This window comes from Oryzias melastigma, linkage group LG14, assembly GCF_002922805.2.
Source record: "Oryzias melastigma strain HK-1 linkage group LG14, ASM292280v2, whole genome shotgun sequence".
In the NCBI taxonomy this organism is placed as follows: domain Eukaryota; kingdom Metazoa; phylum Chordata; class Actinopteri; order Beloniformes; family Adrianichthyidae; genus Oryzias; species Oryzias melastigma.
Window position 1 is genome coordinate 4,272,664 of NC_050525.1, and position 16,899 is coordinate 4,289,562.

Consider the following 16,899-nt stretch of genomic DNA (forward strand, 5'->3'; position numbering starts at 1 on the left):
TGTAAACAAAATCTCTTGACTAAAGATCTCTTCACTCATTGGCCAGGAATTACGAGGTAGAAATAATGGAAGTCCTGCGCTGTGGAATCTTTGGAATATTTTACTGATTCTAACTTAATGTTTCGCTGACCAATTTTGATTGTCTGCATCAACGTCAGGTACAACACTTTTTACTGCTGCTTTGGTACGGCGGAGGCATGCTGCAAGACTGGCAAGACGACAGCTAAGAAAGTAGGCTTATCAGTGTTTATGACAGATTATTTGGAAAACTATGTGAGAAGCAATACGTATTACGTTAAAATTTATTTTAATGAGCCTTCGTTTATCAGACCAAATTTCAATGAGTTGCTGTGTGTCATCGTTGTGGTGTATTCAGACTAAAAATTTATTTCGGATTATTGGGGGAACTCTGATTCACTCTAAGTAGAACAAATGTGTTCAGTATGAATACACCCTAAATAAAAACATTTTTGGCTGACAACATTAAAATGATGCATTTATACCACTTTGGCCAAAAACATACAACATTTAAAAGCTTTTCTGTTAGAGTGAGAGAACAACTTTGTGAACAAAACTCAATAATGAAGCTGGATTTAACACAAGGTTGCTTTCTGAATGAAGGACTGTTCTTTTAACTGGCCAGGAGTCTGCTGAAAAAATTGGGGAGACAGTGTGTCACATCTGTTTGCAGTCAACACTGTATCCACAGTTCTATGAACATTGTGGGAAATATGTGAGCTTTTTTAAAGTGTTTTTTACATTTATTTTAGACTGAAGAGAAGCACAAAAAATCATAGCTCTAGTCTTTATGTAAATAATCCGAGTAAGTACAGCCTTTGAGCTATTGGCATTTAAAAAAACATTCAGTTCAAAGTTAAAGGTTGGCTTGTGGTCATAACACGTAACACCTGGGTCAAGGTTCTTCCTTAAAATGCTCCTTTTCCCACGGAGGGGTGGGGGGTGGGGGTGGTATAGTGCCAAAAAATGATTACTTTTAAGTATATTATCTTAGAGAACAATAAATGCTGAGGTAAGAGTATCTAATAACACAAACAGCATCATTTAACTTTACATTTTGATAGGTGTGCGTGCCACCTCTACTCAAACCATTGACTGTGAACTATGATATCGTACATAGAAAATGTCTTACTTCCAGCTCCAACCAAATAAAGTCAATTCCGTCACTGATTTTACGTAATACGAACACCACCATGTTGGAGCCAGACAACATCAGTAAGCAGGGTCGGTCTAAGACATCATTTGTTCACATCTCTCATCAATCAGTTTCTTGGAAGTCCACACCCTTGCCACTTGATAGCAGCATCAGGAAAATTTGTCAAACATTTTGAACGTTGGACATGGGGGCCAGAACACATACTTTTTTCTGCAGTATATAGGTTGAATAACTACAGAAAACTATCATCATAAAGGTCAAAAAGGGATCAGCGTAAGAATGGATATTCTGAAAAATATAATGAATGGCTGTTTATTTCTGAATAGAAGTCTATGGGATTTTGGCTTCTTGTACTTCCTATTTGGAAAGTGGGGTGGGGGGGTCACCAGGTCCAGTTCTCATTTACACAGCTTGACTGGTTGATGTTGCCCATTCTTCATCATGATTAAGTATTCATGTCTTTTCATCTATGAATAATTCATCAAAAATTCCCTAACCATGAGTGAATAACATAAGCGAAAGAATTTCATTTCTGATTACTTTCATAGAATCAATATATTTAAAATATAACTGATTTTTAGAAGCATTTGTTCTGAACAACGCACGTGCACAGGAGAGAAACATTTATGTAAAAGTGGCAGGACAGAGATGAACACTGTTGGACTGTGTCTATAGATGTAAAAGCAGAAGAGAATGCAAAGCAACAGTGACAATTTTCCAGAAAATTTCTCTGCCATAATCCTATTTGAATTTTTACAAAACACATCACACACGTGCTGTCATTTCTGTAGAGCGGGTGCATTGAACCAACTGACACCGCTGTTTTCTGAAATTGGTTGAAACATTTGAAAACATTAGTGTGGGAGGCTCGTTTGAAAGTCTATGCTCCTGCTGTGTAGCCTTTCCAGAAGCAGTGGCTGTTCCTCTCTTTGATACTTTCATAATTTTTTTTTAATGAAAAGCGTGTTTTTGGTGTTTCTAACATGTTCTTGTAGCATTTGTTTCATGATGGAGAATGTCTAAGCTGGTATCTTGCTCCTATAATCCTAATTTTTCTTGCATCGGTAATATTAGGTTGGGGTTGTGAGGGGCTGTAAGCTAGCAGGAGAGTCTAAACAAGGGGGTGTTGGGAAATGAGAGCAGGCTTACTTCATGCCAACAGTCCCGCCCACAACTCAGAGGTGAATTTCTAATGAACTATTCTGCAGAACCTATTCTTTAGAAAATGATTTTTTTTTTATTTATTTTTTTTATGTTGGCCAAAAACAGCATAGTCGTGATTAAAAGACCACTGGGAACACTTTTAAAATAAATCAAAATATGATCGGAGTGGGAATTTTCATAAAAATAGGCAATCATGAAAGCAGCGACAAACCATCACATGATACCTCTGCAAGGCCCTCTTCTCCCCCCATCAAAGGGGGGTAGGAAGGTCGAGGGGGGGTTGACAGGCAGAAAAACTTCAATTAGGACACAAAGCCTGGCAGGAGGAAACCCACCAGCTCCCCCTCCCCTTCCACCCAAACCTCCGCAGGCACAACACCAGACTCCGAGCAATGCGCTTTGTCTCACCATGCAGTGCAGACATGCCAGCTGATAGGAACACACAAGGTCAACAAAAGGTGCCCAAAGAGTTCATCTGGCCAGAGATCACCATGTTCATGGGTGTTTTTTTAAGAAACTAAATGACAGCTACATTCATTTGAGATGACATACATTTGTTGGATGTGTAAAAGAATCAAAACGCAGGAGCTCAAAGGCAAATGCAAACGAGCTTACATAGATTTAGTGTGTAGAGACGAGACAATTGGTGCCTCATCAAACCAAAACCCTTGTCCTAAACTGGAACAAAAAAAGTGTTTCTTTCTCAGTGAGATTCACCAGATTGAAGCACCTCATCCTCTTCAATTTCCAAACAAAGAAAACACACAAGCTGGGTTCAAATACACACAAGCGCACTAAGATGGGTTTTAGTCCAACAGTTATCAAATATTCATGGGCAGTTGACTTATTAACTATCTCTGCTACTATTTACTTCCTTAAAAACATGAATGACTTTGGTAGAGAGAAGAGCAGCTGACTCTATCTGTGGCCAGTCAGGTTTTAACACGCCGGCTGAGTTTAACGCTTCACATCATTCTCAATAAAGGTCATCTTTCAGCAACCTCTGCTCCTTCAAAGGGTCGGTCTGTTGGTTTAAAGGTAAAGCTGTGCGGAGAGATATAATCTCATTTTCAGGCTGTCATTTTCTGTAAAGGTCTCCAGAAAAAAAATCAATTTCTTTAGCAGGACGGAAGTAACAATGTGTGAGAGTAACACAAACCATCTTCAAAGCAGTCTTTTCTGTGTCCTCCACATGCTACCAGCTAACGGGAAACACTGTAGTTAAACAATAATCAATGGATGACCGAAGAAGTACACTTCCTCCAACTGTGCAGCTTTGTTTTTAGTGGTGAAATTTTGGCTCCATAAATGCACTTAATAGTTAAACTCTCTCAGTATTATGCTTTTTCTATTTTCATATCCAAATCCTGAGACCTGAAAGAAGGTGGGGTGACTGCTTCCAGCTCACTGACACGGTGGACATTTGCAATTAGGCAGCTCTGCATCCCAACTAGCCAATCAAAGCACCCGCCTCCATCTTTCCACACCTCCTTCCACCCTGATCTACCCAGATACCCCTGCCCCACCTCACTTCACCATCCCCTACCACGCCCATCCCTTTTAGCCCCCTCTAACATGTCAGCCCCAGCCAAAGGCCTGGGGGAAGATGGGGGTGATGGGTACATTTGTGTGTGTAAGGGGGGGGTGAGTGTGTGTTGTGCCTACTGCCTACCCCCACCTCCCCACTTTGGTTGTTATCCCAGTGTGAATAAATCAAAATGTGTTTCATTCTGCCACACATGTGCCCCACCATTAACAGTGTTGAGTGTTAACACTGGAGAGGCTTTGTGTGTTTGAGTACAAAAGTAGACATTTGTGTTTCCATGCGAGTGGCTCTCAAAACTCTTAAGTAGAAGTGATTTCACAAATCTAAAAACAGCCACGGAGAAAAGAAAAAATCATTACATTCGTATCATAACTGTAGGGTTTAATAATGAAAATATGCAAGATAAAATTATGATTTTGTTTTATCACAATGGTGGGTCAACTTTTTTTCAATCAGATAAATTATTGCCACATACAGTGTTTTTCCTTTTAAAGGCGGCAAGCAAACTTCCACCATAGGTCTTGAAAACCTCATGTGATTGGCTATTATAACACATAATGACAATGTTTGTTTTTCCCCAGACATCCTTTGTTTCAGGGTTGGGGAGGATGGCAGCAGGGACGAGTAATGACCATGCATTATTAAAAAGCCTGGAGTGCACCCGTTATGGACGCCTGCGTGTTAAACGCTTGAAGTAATTCAGGGCAACCTTTTACAATTTTTTGATGCCCTTTTTAATTATTCAATTACAAAATTAGTCAATTTAATTGGTAAAAACAATAAATTGCGACTGTTAATTCACAATGCCGTTTCCTGTCTGCTTTACTAAACTCAATTTCGATTTGATATACAAAAAAATCCAAGGAAAAATATACTTATTGATCAACATAACAGTTACTGCAATTTTGAACTCTGATTACAGTTTTTGTCTAAACTATTTTACCATGAATCTCTTTCCTTTTTCTTGAGTTCTCGGTATAATATTTATAATAAAATGAATCAAATATCTTAAAATAAGAAACTCAAAAAAATCCCAATCACTATCCCAAAGACATTTTTAAGAGTTGGTTTTGGATTTACACTTTTAAGACACTTTTGGGGCACATTTAAAGACCCCTCACATCATTTTTTGATCCATTTTCAAAGTGTTTCTCTTTCAATTGCTGTTTTTAGCCTAAATAATAAAAAAAAAACTGTTGTTTTCTAGGACATAGTTTCTGCAGAGCAGCAGGAGTTCATTCAAAATTCACGTCTGAGTTGTGGGTGGGCCTGTTGGCACAGAGCATTTTCTTTACCACTAGCTTACAGCCTCTCACAACCCCAACCGAACATTACCAGGGCAGCAAAAATGGTGAGCAATACTGGAGACCCACCAATCAAACACAATCTTTTCAAACAGCTCCTGCTTAACAACTATAACTACCGTACTCAGAAATGTAGTTGTGAGCTTAATTTTCTATTCACGTGTCCTCTATCATCAAAATAATGTAACAAGAACATGCTAAAAACGTAAAAAAAAAAAACAATGTTCATTTATTGAACTTTCTCATTTAAAAATAAACTGAATGTAAATATAATCTGTTAGAACACATGGATTCTTGTTTAATGGGGGGTTAAGTTGTGATCGTTAAGAAAATAAAGAATGTGTTGTGTTTAAGAGGGTTTCCCTATAGGGACATATAGTCTGTGCGTCTGTGACCTCTGCTTTCAGCATTAATGCAGACTCTGATATCTGATAAGATCCAGCCTCCTTCAATACAATCTTCAGCCTGTCTGTGTCAAGAAGAAAAGACATGAATGGAACAAAGAGGCTAAGGAAAATGTGTGCTTGTTCATGTGTGTGAGGCAGAGAGTGCAGAAAAAGGAGTATTCATCCTGCGCCAGCTGAACTCACTTTGATCTATTCAGGTCAACGATGGGGATTGTATGAATCGTGCTGGGATTGGACCAACACCAGAGAAAGAGCACTGCCCTGTCACACACATACCTACACCCATACCACTTCCTGTGGTGTCTCTTTTTTATTTTTATCTTCCTGTGTGTTCTTCATTTCCTGTTTCATTTCATATTTATACGAAGAACATGAACTCCAAACAAGAACTTAATTTTCTCTCTTCCTAAAAGATGTTTTTCTGGTATATCAAGAGAAACCTATGAGTTGAACAGAAAAGTGAATACAGCATTCCAAAACACATAATAAAGTAAAGAACAGAACGAGAAGATGAGGATTTCTAAATGGGGAACTGCTGCCCTCTAGTGCTTAGTTTTTTTGTTGATACAGACTGTAAAACCATTCTGTAAAGCACACAATTGAAGCAAAATGTACACAACAATTAAAATGTTGAGCTAAAGAATCTGTATTGTATGTAATGTGATAAACTACACTATATTACCAAAAGTATTGACTCATCTGCCTTGATTCACATGTGAACTAAAGTGTCATCCCATTCCTAACCCATAGAGTTCAATATGATATCGGTCCACCTTTTGCAGCTAATATAGCTTCAACTCTTCCTAAAAAACTCCAAACCCAGACTCCTCCAACAGATTTCCAGATAGAAAAGTGTGATTCATCAGTCCAGAGAAGGCGTCTCCTCTGCTATAGAGTCCAGTGGCGGCGTGGTTTACACCACTGCATCAGTGCTTTGCTGGATCAGAGCTTTGGTGATGTCTGGGTTTGATGCAGAGGTTCAGCCATGGAAACCCATTCCATGAAGCTCTCTGTGTACTGTACTTGGGTGAAACAATACTTTTGCTGATGTAGTGCATCATATTTAGGTCAAGGTTAATACAGTATTAGCTAAATAACTCCAGGGACATTGAATAAAGAATGCATGTTTTGGGGTTGTACAAAAAATGACATTTTCTTCACAGAACAGCTATTATAAAACACCAAAACAAATCCTCAAATAAGTTATTCTTGCTAAAATCCACTGGAGGGTGCTGTATTCATCTCCAAAACATTCATTTGTTCTTTTAGGATCATACAAAGACATTTCACAAGTATGATGGATCATCGCTTATAGCTTTTAACCAACGGAGTTTTGCAAAAAAGAAAAACTTAAAAGCTTGACTCATTGTGATCAGGAAAAACCAGTGAACATCAGAGTATGCTCCACCTCCTGAGGCAAGCTGCATGTATCACTAACAGAGAAAGCAGCTCTGCGACACACGAGAAGGCCCCTTACAGCAAAATGAGAGTGAAACCTGCTGTGTTGAGATGTCTTACCCCATTCACTCACACCAGTCTGTTGTCAGGAGTATGATATATCAGTGCTGCATGAACCATTGTTCATTAAAAACAAAAAAAAAAACCTCAGTATCAGTTATATAACACTAAGAAGTTTGAAGAAATTAAAGTAATTCTTCTAAATGAACGTGTGACTTCACTTAGAAATGCATAAAAAATCAGCAACACTAAGCTGATGAGCTGAATGAAGAGCTGTCAGTGAAAGCTGCACTAGTGTGTTTAAAAATGAGTTCTTGAGACTGTTTTTCTCACTTCATCTGCCAAGGCCTTGAGACTCGACAGCAAGTTTTACAGGGAACAATTAAACCGCGTCGAATGATTCAAGAAATCAATGAACATCTCCAATAATCGTTCTAAAGTCCCATAGTACATCTACAACTCTTCCTCTGGAGGCTCGTATTTCCCACAGACACTTAATATCCAGCCCAGGTGCCTCTGAGGGCTGAAATACAAGCAAACCATTGACATAGTAAGAATCCCTATGGAATCAAAGAAGACCGTCTTACCCTGTTAAATATTTATTCTGTGAACAAAACAATGAAGTCTACCAAAACAACTACAAATCTGCCTTTCTGTTTGTTTGTTTCTACTTCCACCTTACAAGGAGGAAGTGAAAATGATGAGTGTGGCAAAGGATGTGCGAAAGAAAAAAACCCTCCGAAACCTCCTTCTGTTGGCTCTCAAAGCCCTGTGTTGGCAATACTGTAAATTCAGTACCGAGCGGAATGTGGGTGACAGCCCAAAGGAAGGGCATTGGTGATGCTGAGAAGTAATGGCTCTGAAGAAAGGGAAAAGTTAAACCATGAGAACATCTTGTACTGCGAGAACACTAACTGAGCCTCTTCATCACAGAAGTGTCACTCCAACACAATTGGTGAAAAGACTTCTTCTTGGACCTGAGGGGAACTTCAGCAACGCCGTCACCATGAGGACTTCACACACCAGCAGGGAGGACGCACGCCTCTCAGAGACTTCCACACATGTCTTGACAGCATTTCCAAATAAAATACTCTCCTGTGGCTTTATCCTCTGATTAGTTTTTAAATCACATTTTGACAGGATTATTTCAAACACCTTTTACTTCCATCTGAAATGAAATTGAATCTTTTTTTTCTCACTTTAAAAAGGAAAAACAACAAAGAATTTGTTGAGTCAAATCAGAAGAGCAGCAGGCATGCCAAAATCATTGCACATCTGATAAGCTTTTACACTCTCAGCTTTCGTTTTTTTTCTAAGAGTTGTTAGTAACACACACTCCCCTTCCACTGTATGCTGTCTCTTAATGATAATCTATGCAAAATTTAAGTTATTTTTAGTCCTTCCATCTTAAAAAGTTAATACTTTTTCATACAGGTGATTTTGTCATTATAATTTTCTTATCTTCTTTTGTTGTAATATACTTAAAAAAAAGCTAAAATATTTGGGCAACTGAGGAAACATGCTAAAAAGTGCTTGGACAAAAAAGTGTCAGAGTACCAACTTTTTCTTCCCTCAAAGTGCACACTTTCTGTTTGAGCAACCGCAAGACGAGCTCTGCACTTGTGCAAACGGCTTACTCATGGCTCCTGCAGTTTGTCTCCGCCTGCCACTAATGCACGTTGTGCAGAGCAAGCACAGTAACATGTGAGCCTGCTTTTGTAATACATATTGTCAGGTATCAAGGGCTTGTCAAGGTGAGCCAATACCTGATCTTCACTACACTGAGAGAGGAAAATCAGGCAAACCTCCTGGAATGTTTATTACATACAAATGCTGTGGTCTTTATACCCAATATTACACTAATATACTATTTATGTGAAGATTCTCATTCATCCAGGGTGGTTTTACAACAGAGAAAGTTAAATAAAAAGATCATTTAGACATATTTTTTTAGGTTGAACCTAAAAAAAAGATTATATATAATGCTGTAGCTTTTCTAGAACACTCCCTAAAATAATAGGAAATGTATAATTTTGACCCCAATTCATTACTTGAAGTCCCACTACAACCATATGTTTTCTATTTTAAAATTTTTCCCAGTGATTTTTTTTAATTATGACTGTACTATTTTTTAGCTAAAATCAAAAAGCCTTTGTTGTTTTTTAAGACATATTTTCTGCACAGCAGCAGTAGCTCATTAGAAGGATGATTCTGAGTTGTGGGCGGGGCTGTTGACACAGAGTAACCCTCCCCCCTCTCTGTCGATAAGGACTCTGTTTGCACTTATAGCCTCAAGCTAGCATTAGCAGCGCAAAAATAATGAGCAATATTGGATTAAGCTAGTTGTATAGTTTTGAGCCAGAATAGAAATTTGTTACAGCACGAGTGTTGAACGTTCATCATGTCTCGCTCACCAAAGCTTGCCCGGGGACGCGCAGGGGAGGGGAGACTTTTCACGCCCATTTAGAGAACTACGTCATTAGTCTGACAATTTTCAAGCATCTGGTTTTCATCTGCTTCTGATTTGAATTAATAAATAAGAAAACTATCAAATTTTTGCTGCGAGAACATGTTCCATACACCAATAAAGACAATTTTCATTGGAGTGGGTCTTTAAGAACAGTGGCGGAGCTCGTATATAATCTATGAGGGGGAGGAGGGGGAGACAGAAGGCTTTGGAAGGGTGGAAAATGAGAACTGAAATTTTTTAATTTAATGTTGACTTAAAAAATTGGGGGCCGCTGCCCCCCCTTGCCCTCCGTCATCCCCTGCTGAAGAATAATTAATTTTCCTCAAATCGGAATTCCAGAAGCAGCATTTCTTTGTCAATGCAAAAAAAAAACACTGTTTTTAGTTTTTTCCCCTGCTTGCTCGTGTTTTCAGGAGTTCCTGATTTTAACCACTTGAGTAACAGAGTGGTGAGGAAATTATTTTTAAAGGTCTTTTAAAAAATGTATAAAACCGTCATTTCCCAAACTAAATGGTAAATGGTGTCTAGTTGTATAGCGCTCTTCTACCTTGGTTAAGACCACAAATGCTTTGCAGCCACAACCCCATTCACACACACTCACAAACATATTCACACATTGAAGGTAGCTCTGCTGTCTTAAGCCTCAGTCAACACTGCCCTTACGGGTAGATACAGACTGTCTGTGGGTGTCAAAAGGGTAAAACGTGTCATGCAAATGTGCAGGTGGTTCGGAGAGAATATCAAAGTGATAGACCACTTGCTAAGCCCACAGAGGCAATATGCTAGTGTACTTATTTTTTCTATGGGCATGCTGTGAGCAACAGGTCGCTGTGAACACATTAACAACATGCAAGGGTAACTGAGGTTTAGGTAGATGTACAACACAGGCAACTTAACATTATCCTTACAGACACTTCAAAAAAGACTTCTAATACGCACAACTATTGTACATTCTATTAATTGTCCGTAAAGGAACTGTAAGGTAAACTTGCAGTCAAAACTTGCAGGGTGCCAACCTATGTTCACCAGGAGCAGCGTGGGGCTCATTGTCCTGACCAAACACACATTGATACATGGGCAGACACAGCAGGAACTGAACCTGTGAACTTTCCGATCAGAGGTTGACTGCTCTAACTCAGTCCCGAAATGGTCAAAGACTCATTACAGATGTCTTATTGCTGTGTAACACTGCTGCTTTGTGCAATTTGCATATATTGCATGGATGAAAATTGGTCATACAGGAATATACGTAGAAAAAGTAAGAAAAGCTCTGGCCTTTACGTGAAATTTTTCACAAATGTATCCCAAATTAACCAAGTTAAAACTCTAGGAGAAATACAAATAAACCACACAAAGAACATGTAAACCTTCATCCAATTTCTTCGATTTGACATTTAGAGTTCTGGACAGAAATACTGCATCGGTAACATGGTCAGCCATGGGCCCTCACAATGCTTTGTTTTAATTAAACAGTCGGATTCCCCTGGTCCACACCAGTTCTGCAGGGATCCAGCTGAGGCAGCCTGCTGGGGGGTGTGACCCACACTGAGACGGGATCTCACAGCTGCAGGAGATCAGTGAGAAGGGCTCGGTGGGTGTCCACAGTTGCATCCACGCCCGCCGTACCCGGCCTCCTTCCCCACAACGCTGGACACTGTCCCGCGAGGGACCAGACCTACCATAAGGCTGAACTGTTGTGGAAACCCACAAATTTCCATATGCATCTCGCAAAAATCTTGCACAATTGCGTAAGATTTACTAAATTAATGCGTATAAACTACGTAAAACACGCATAAACTGCGTAGATCTCAACCAATCAAAAATTTGAATGGCTTAAAACTGATTTCACATAAAGACCTGTCAGTGGAAACCCTCAGCAGACATCAGCGCGCATCAACAAATAACGAAGGCAAGAAATACTTATGAATTATGTATATCACACATGTATCACTAAAGATCATAATTACATTTGTGGACAACAAGCAAATTTTATGTAGCGGCAGTGTGACACAGCCTTTATCTATTTCACTGTTCTTGGTTTCGTTTCCAAGTGCTGGTGTGAGAAATGGGAGACATCTTTGTGATTGCTGGTTCATGTTGTAATGCCAGGCTCGCTATCATTATTAACTTAGAGAAGAAAACAAGAAAAAGTGTCAGTTGGAGACTATGTCAATGTTTAACTTCTCATGAAAATAAAACGTCCATGTCTAAAAGAGGAGATGAAATTTAAAAGATATTTTTTCCTGATATGATTTACAGTCCTGCGTGTGTTGGCAACAGTTGAATCCATGAATCCATTAAAGGTTCTTTATTTTACTACAGGCAGCTTTGGATCAAAAGAGAACCAGTTAACACAAGAGGTTCCTGTGATTGGAATGATACTTTATGCTGTTCAACTGTTCATTACCTTTGTGGCATCCAGCTCTCAGTTCCCCATGTGTTCGCATGTATGCACTTGCACACAGATGCACTCTGGTGCTCTCTTGCACACAACTATCACTCAAATCCGCTATGACGTGTTGTGCAAGTATCAAGCTATATGTTTTTAAAAAGGTAGATACATTTGAGCACAAATTTAACTTGAATTCAGTTTTTCATTTGTGAGACATCAATATAATGGTTCCGAATAAAAATTTCCACCAAATTTGAACATTCCCTCAAAATTTTGGTTTGATTTCTCACAAACCTAGCTGCTATGCGTTAGCTGGCTTAAGATAGCTAGACAACATAAATCTAAAGTGTGACATATAAAGATAAGGAAGATTCATCTGTGGTCAAAAATCATATATGTTTTTTAAAAAAGTGCTAATAACAACTGAGTTAAGACAATTCATTTCAATGTTAAAGTTGTGAATATATAACCATTTTCTTGTTTATTAAAGCATAAAGCTAAATTTAGAATATCTACACTAACAGTACATTGCAATGTTTATAAGTTTAACTTATGCTAAAATTTACATATTTTTGCTCTTTATATACATATATATATATATGCCAGGATTTACTATTTAAATACCCACTTCAATGAAAACCGTGAGCTTACTTGGTGTTTTTTTAACATGTTTTGTGGCATTTTTCTGTTGATTGAGGACTTTATAAAGAAAATATTTCAAATTATTGTGAGTCAGGAGCAGACAAAAAATGGCATTTAGAAAAAGACCACATTTGTGATGTAGAAAATACACTGGGTGGGCCACAAGTTCCCTGCTCTGCTCAATTCTTCTGGTTTAGATGTTTCAAATCTTAATAATTACTGTCCAGTATCCAACCTGTTATTTTTATAAAGTTTTAAATTATCTCAGGTTCAATGCTGACATGAAAAAAGATTCAATTTTAGTTCTACTGGGCCTGAGTGCAGGATTTGACATAGTTGACTACTCCTTTCTTTTAAACAAACTTCATGACATGGTTGGAATCACTGGGACATTTTTCAAATGGTTCAAATTCTATCTTTCAGAAAGGGATTTTATTTTTAATATGAATGATTCCTCATCTGGGAAGCACAGACTGATGTGTGAGGTGCCTCAAGGCTCCATCCTGGGTCCAATACTTTTTAACCTGTACATGCTTCCACTTGGTGACGTCACCAGGAGGCATGGCATACGTTTCATAGTAATGCAGATGATGCTCAACTATATGTATCCATCTCTCCTGGTGACTTAAGACCCATAGATGACATTTTTAACTGCATTTTTGATATACAAAGATGGATGGGAGAGAACTTCTGCAGCTCAATCAAGACAAACAAGACTGGAAATTAACTACAAACTCCACAGGTTTAGCAAAATATCTGCAGTTGCCTGAGGAAATTGCAAATTGTACATACTTATACAGTACTTTTCCACCAAGATTAAAGTGCCGTACAGTCATAGTCTTTGCATGCCTTAACCTATAACCACCATGAACGATGTGGTGTTCAGTGTCTCGGCCAAGGACACTGACTCTTGAGCAGGGAAGGCAGAAACTGAACCACCAACCTTCCAATCAGAGGTTGACTGCTCTACCTCTGCACCTCTGACTTGCTACACGAATAGCAACTAACAATCTGTCGAGAGAACAGACCTAAGTTTACGCTCGTGCAGAAACAGACCAGTCGCCCACAACAGCCACACAACTCAGACGTGTCCATGGCAACCACCACTATTATTTTTAAGTGACCTAGAGCCAACTTAGAAAAAACTGTTTGTTATAAGGGTCACAATTGAAAAGAAAAAACAAATAAAACTTACAATTTTCCTTAGAAAAACTGTGATACTGTTAGAGGCTTCTATGAAGCATGCACTGCACTGACATGGTCTGCTGATTATTAAAGCCATTTATCTCAAATGAAGAATGGGTTAACTGACAGGAAAACCACCTCCCCAGTGGTGGTGGTGGTGAGGGGGCTCCTAGCTCTTGCAGCTGCTCACTTCTCTCAACTGGAACTGAAAGGTTTGCGCTTGCTTCCGGTACCCTCTCTGACTAAAAGTCATACGTGAGACAAAGAGAGTCATTGAGCTGCTGCATTGTTTTTAAGAAATGTTGACTTGGAGCCAAAAATGGAAAAAGAACATCTCAGCCAGGTCTAAAAGTAGCAGAAATATTAAGAATGGTGTAAAATGATCCCCTACAGCAGAAAACTATTGTTTCTGATAGGAAAAATCTTCTTGGTTGTGTCGTTTTTTCCATACAAATCCTTCCCATCTACTCTTTAGCTGTGTCAGAAGGCTTTAGTCGTATCTGACTATGCCATGATGTTAGACATCAATAGGTGGAGAGGGTAATTTTTTTAATCTTTCAAGGTTTGTCTCTACATAGACTTGGATACCCTTCTTTAGGCTGGTATGTAACTGCCTCTGTTGTGGCATATAGTAGTCCAAGTAGAAGGATCAACCTGGAAGTCTTCCATATCTCTTTTCAAAACATCTTTGTACCCCAAGCAGGGTCAGCCAATTGGTCTTCTGCCATCTTTCAACACACTGTGCAAAATGCAGCGTGGAAGGCGACTTCTAGGCATCCTGTGGACGTGGCCCACTAATCTTAGTCGAGTGAGTTTCAACAGGTATGACAAAGGTTTAGAGCCAGTAACATGGAGGAGCACACATACAAAGCAAACTAGCTCTTGCTCATGACAAGTTGGTAAAAGAAACGGGTACCAAACAAAACAAATGTGAGTCAAACTTTGCATTATTTTTATCCGATTGACAGGAAACGAAGCAACAAACTGCATTATTGTGTGAACGCTGATATGTATACTTTCAGCATTTAAAGTAATTTTAACCTGTTAAAGTTTATATGGACTTCACAGTTGAGGTAAATGACCTAAAATCAACACCCAGTTGGCAGTTGTATCCTTTAATAGCTTTTTAAAACAAGTTTTCAAAAATTATAAACATTTTTAAATACTGTTTTGGAAATGTTATCTAACTTTAAATCATTTTTCAGCATTTTTAAAAACTAACTTTCCACTGTTTTTCTAATGTTGAGTTTATGCAAGTAGCTCTAAGAGTTACACTGGATTCATTCATAAAAATTCATAAATTTTCAATAGTTTCAATAAATATAGACATGCTAAGCTAATTTAGCATTAAACTCTAAATTTGAAAGATTTGGCAGTTAACATCAGGTTTTTGCTTTCCTTGTCCCTTTTAATGAGAATTATTTTAGCCCAATAGTTGATGTACTTCAACACTTTAGAAATGAGTTTAGCTTTCTGAATTTCCTCAAGCTTGACATTCACTGGTGTTTTTGCATGCATATCTGACCAAAGTGTAAATTGGATTAGAAAACAGAACACTGACAGGTTCCTATGAACCTATACGCAAGATGAAGGCCACCTAACATCACAGTTTCAGTATGACTGCAGCCACTGACGTAAGCAGCCAAGAAAAGAACACTGCACCACAGGATTTTCTGAAACAGCAGCTCTCCAGTAGCAAACTACAGGAAATCCTCATCTGAAGACCAAAAAGAAGAAAAAAAATCAACTTAGGTGCTTCTAAAGTTTCAAAGTGCCCTCTTCTAGAGGCAATCAGCTCATTTAGATTTGACAAACCAGCAGAGTAGTATTATAACCAGCCTTAGACTTCTCACCTCTCATATGGTGCTCTGAAAAATAAAGAAATCATATCTGGTTTCTTTGACTTGTCATAAAACACATTTGCTGTCATGTTTTGTTTCCTTTGAGCAATCTTTGTTTGTATTTCAAGAATGAAATACAAATATTGAATATGCACAACAGTAACCCACCCAATATTAGTATTGTTAGATAGTTTCATAAATCTTTCTGTCAGTAAGTCTTAATCATAGAGGTGAAGGGCTTTTATTGTATCAATAAAAATGTGTTCTTTTGAAATCTCTTGACAGAATTGTGGATTTTTTACCTGCTTTTTACAACTAGAGACTTATTGTTTGCCTTTGTGATGATGCATCTTCCTCATCACCATCAATAGAAATCCACCAACACTAGTCCTGCCTGGTTTCCAGCTCTCCCTTTCCTCTTTGCTGCTGATTACCTGGCTCAGGTGTTTCCACATTCTGATTGAAGGAACACAAATTAGCAGCAAGAGTATATACCAAGTGGGGGCGAGCTTACTCCGTGCCAACAGTCACATCTCAGAGATGAATTTCTAATGAATTGCTGCTCTGCAGAAACTATGTCCTAGAAAACTACATTTTTTTTTTTTGTTTTAGCTAAAAATGGTATAATCATAACTAAAAGACCACTGGGAAAACTTTGAAGATAGATCAAAAGATGATTGGAGTGTGAATTAAAGCTTTTTTTTTAAATCTGAGATGATAACATATTATGGTTACTAAAGCCTTTTTTGCTGCAAATGCTGTTAAAAATGTTATTTTACTAAACAGCGTTTCTAAATTACTCTATGCATGATATGACTTTTAAAGTGGTGCACCAACAAGATTCTTTTTGTCCCATCTATTTAGACAAAAAAAATTGAGTTACACTCCCCAGCTTAAGCACCAGCTATGGTACCATATAGGTATTCTTAAGTTGTAGCCTCTTCTGTTGTTCTACCAAAGACATCGACCAAAGAACAAAACTTTATTCAAAACACCAAAATAATTGGTAAAGCAATCTGAAAGACAAAGAAAACATTTGTACAAACCGTTAAAACTTGAATGGTAAAGGCAAATTTTTACTTTTCAATAAGGAGGGTAGGACACTGGAAGCAGTGTGAAGGACTGTTTCTCTGCTGCGTGTGCCATTTGAGGCAGGTCTGAACAAGTCCTGCTTTGGAAAGATACAACCAACTGAACTGACAGAAAAAAAGAGGAATGTGTGTAATATTTATCCATTGTGCGTCAGACTGAAAACGTCTAGGTTATCAAGGATTTTTATACATTTAACAATATTGGTCTATCAAAAAGCTATTTTC

General features: G+C 38.3%; 1 protein-coding gene across 1 annotated transcript in view; it reads right to left on the reverse strand.

The window, feature by feature from the left end:
- abr (ABR activator of RhoGEF and GTPase) overlaps nucleotides 1-16,899 on the reverse strand; it is a 118,547-nt gene that overhangs the window by 93,716 nt on the left and 7,932 nt on the right. The gene's annotated exons all lie outside the window — the stretch shown is intronic.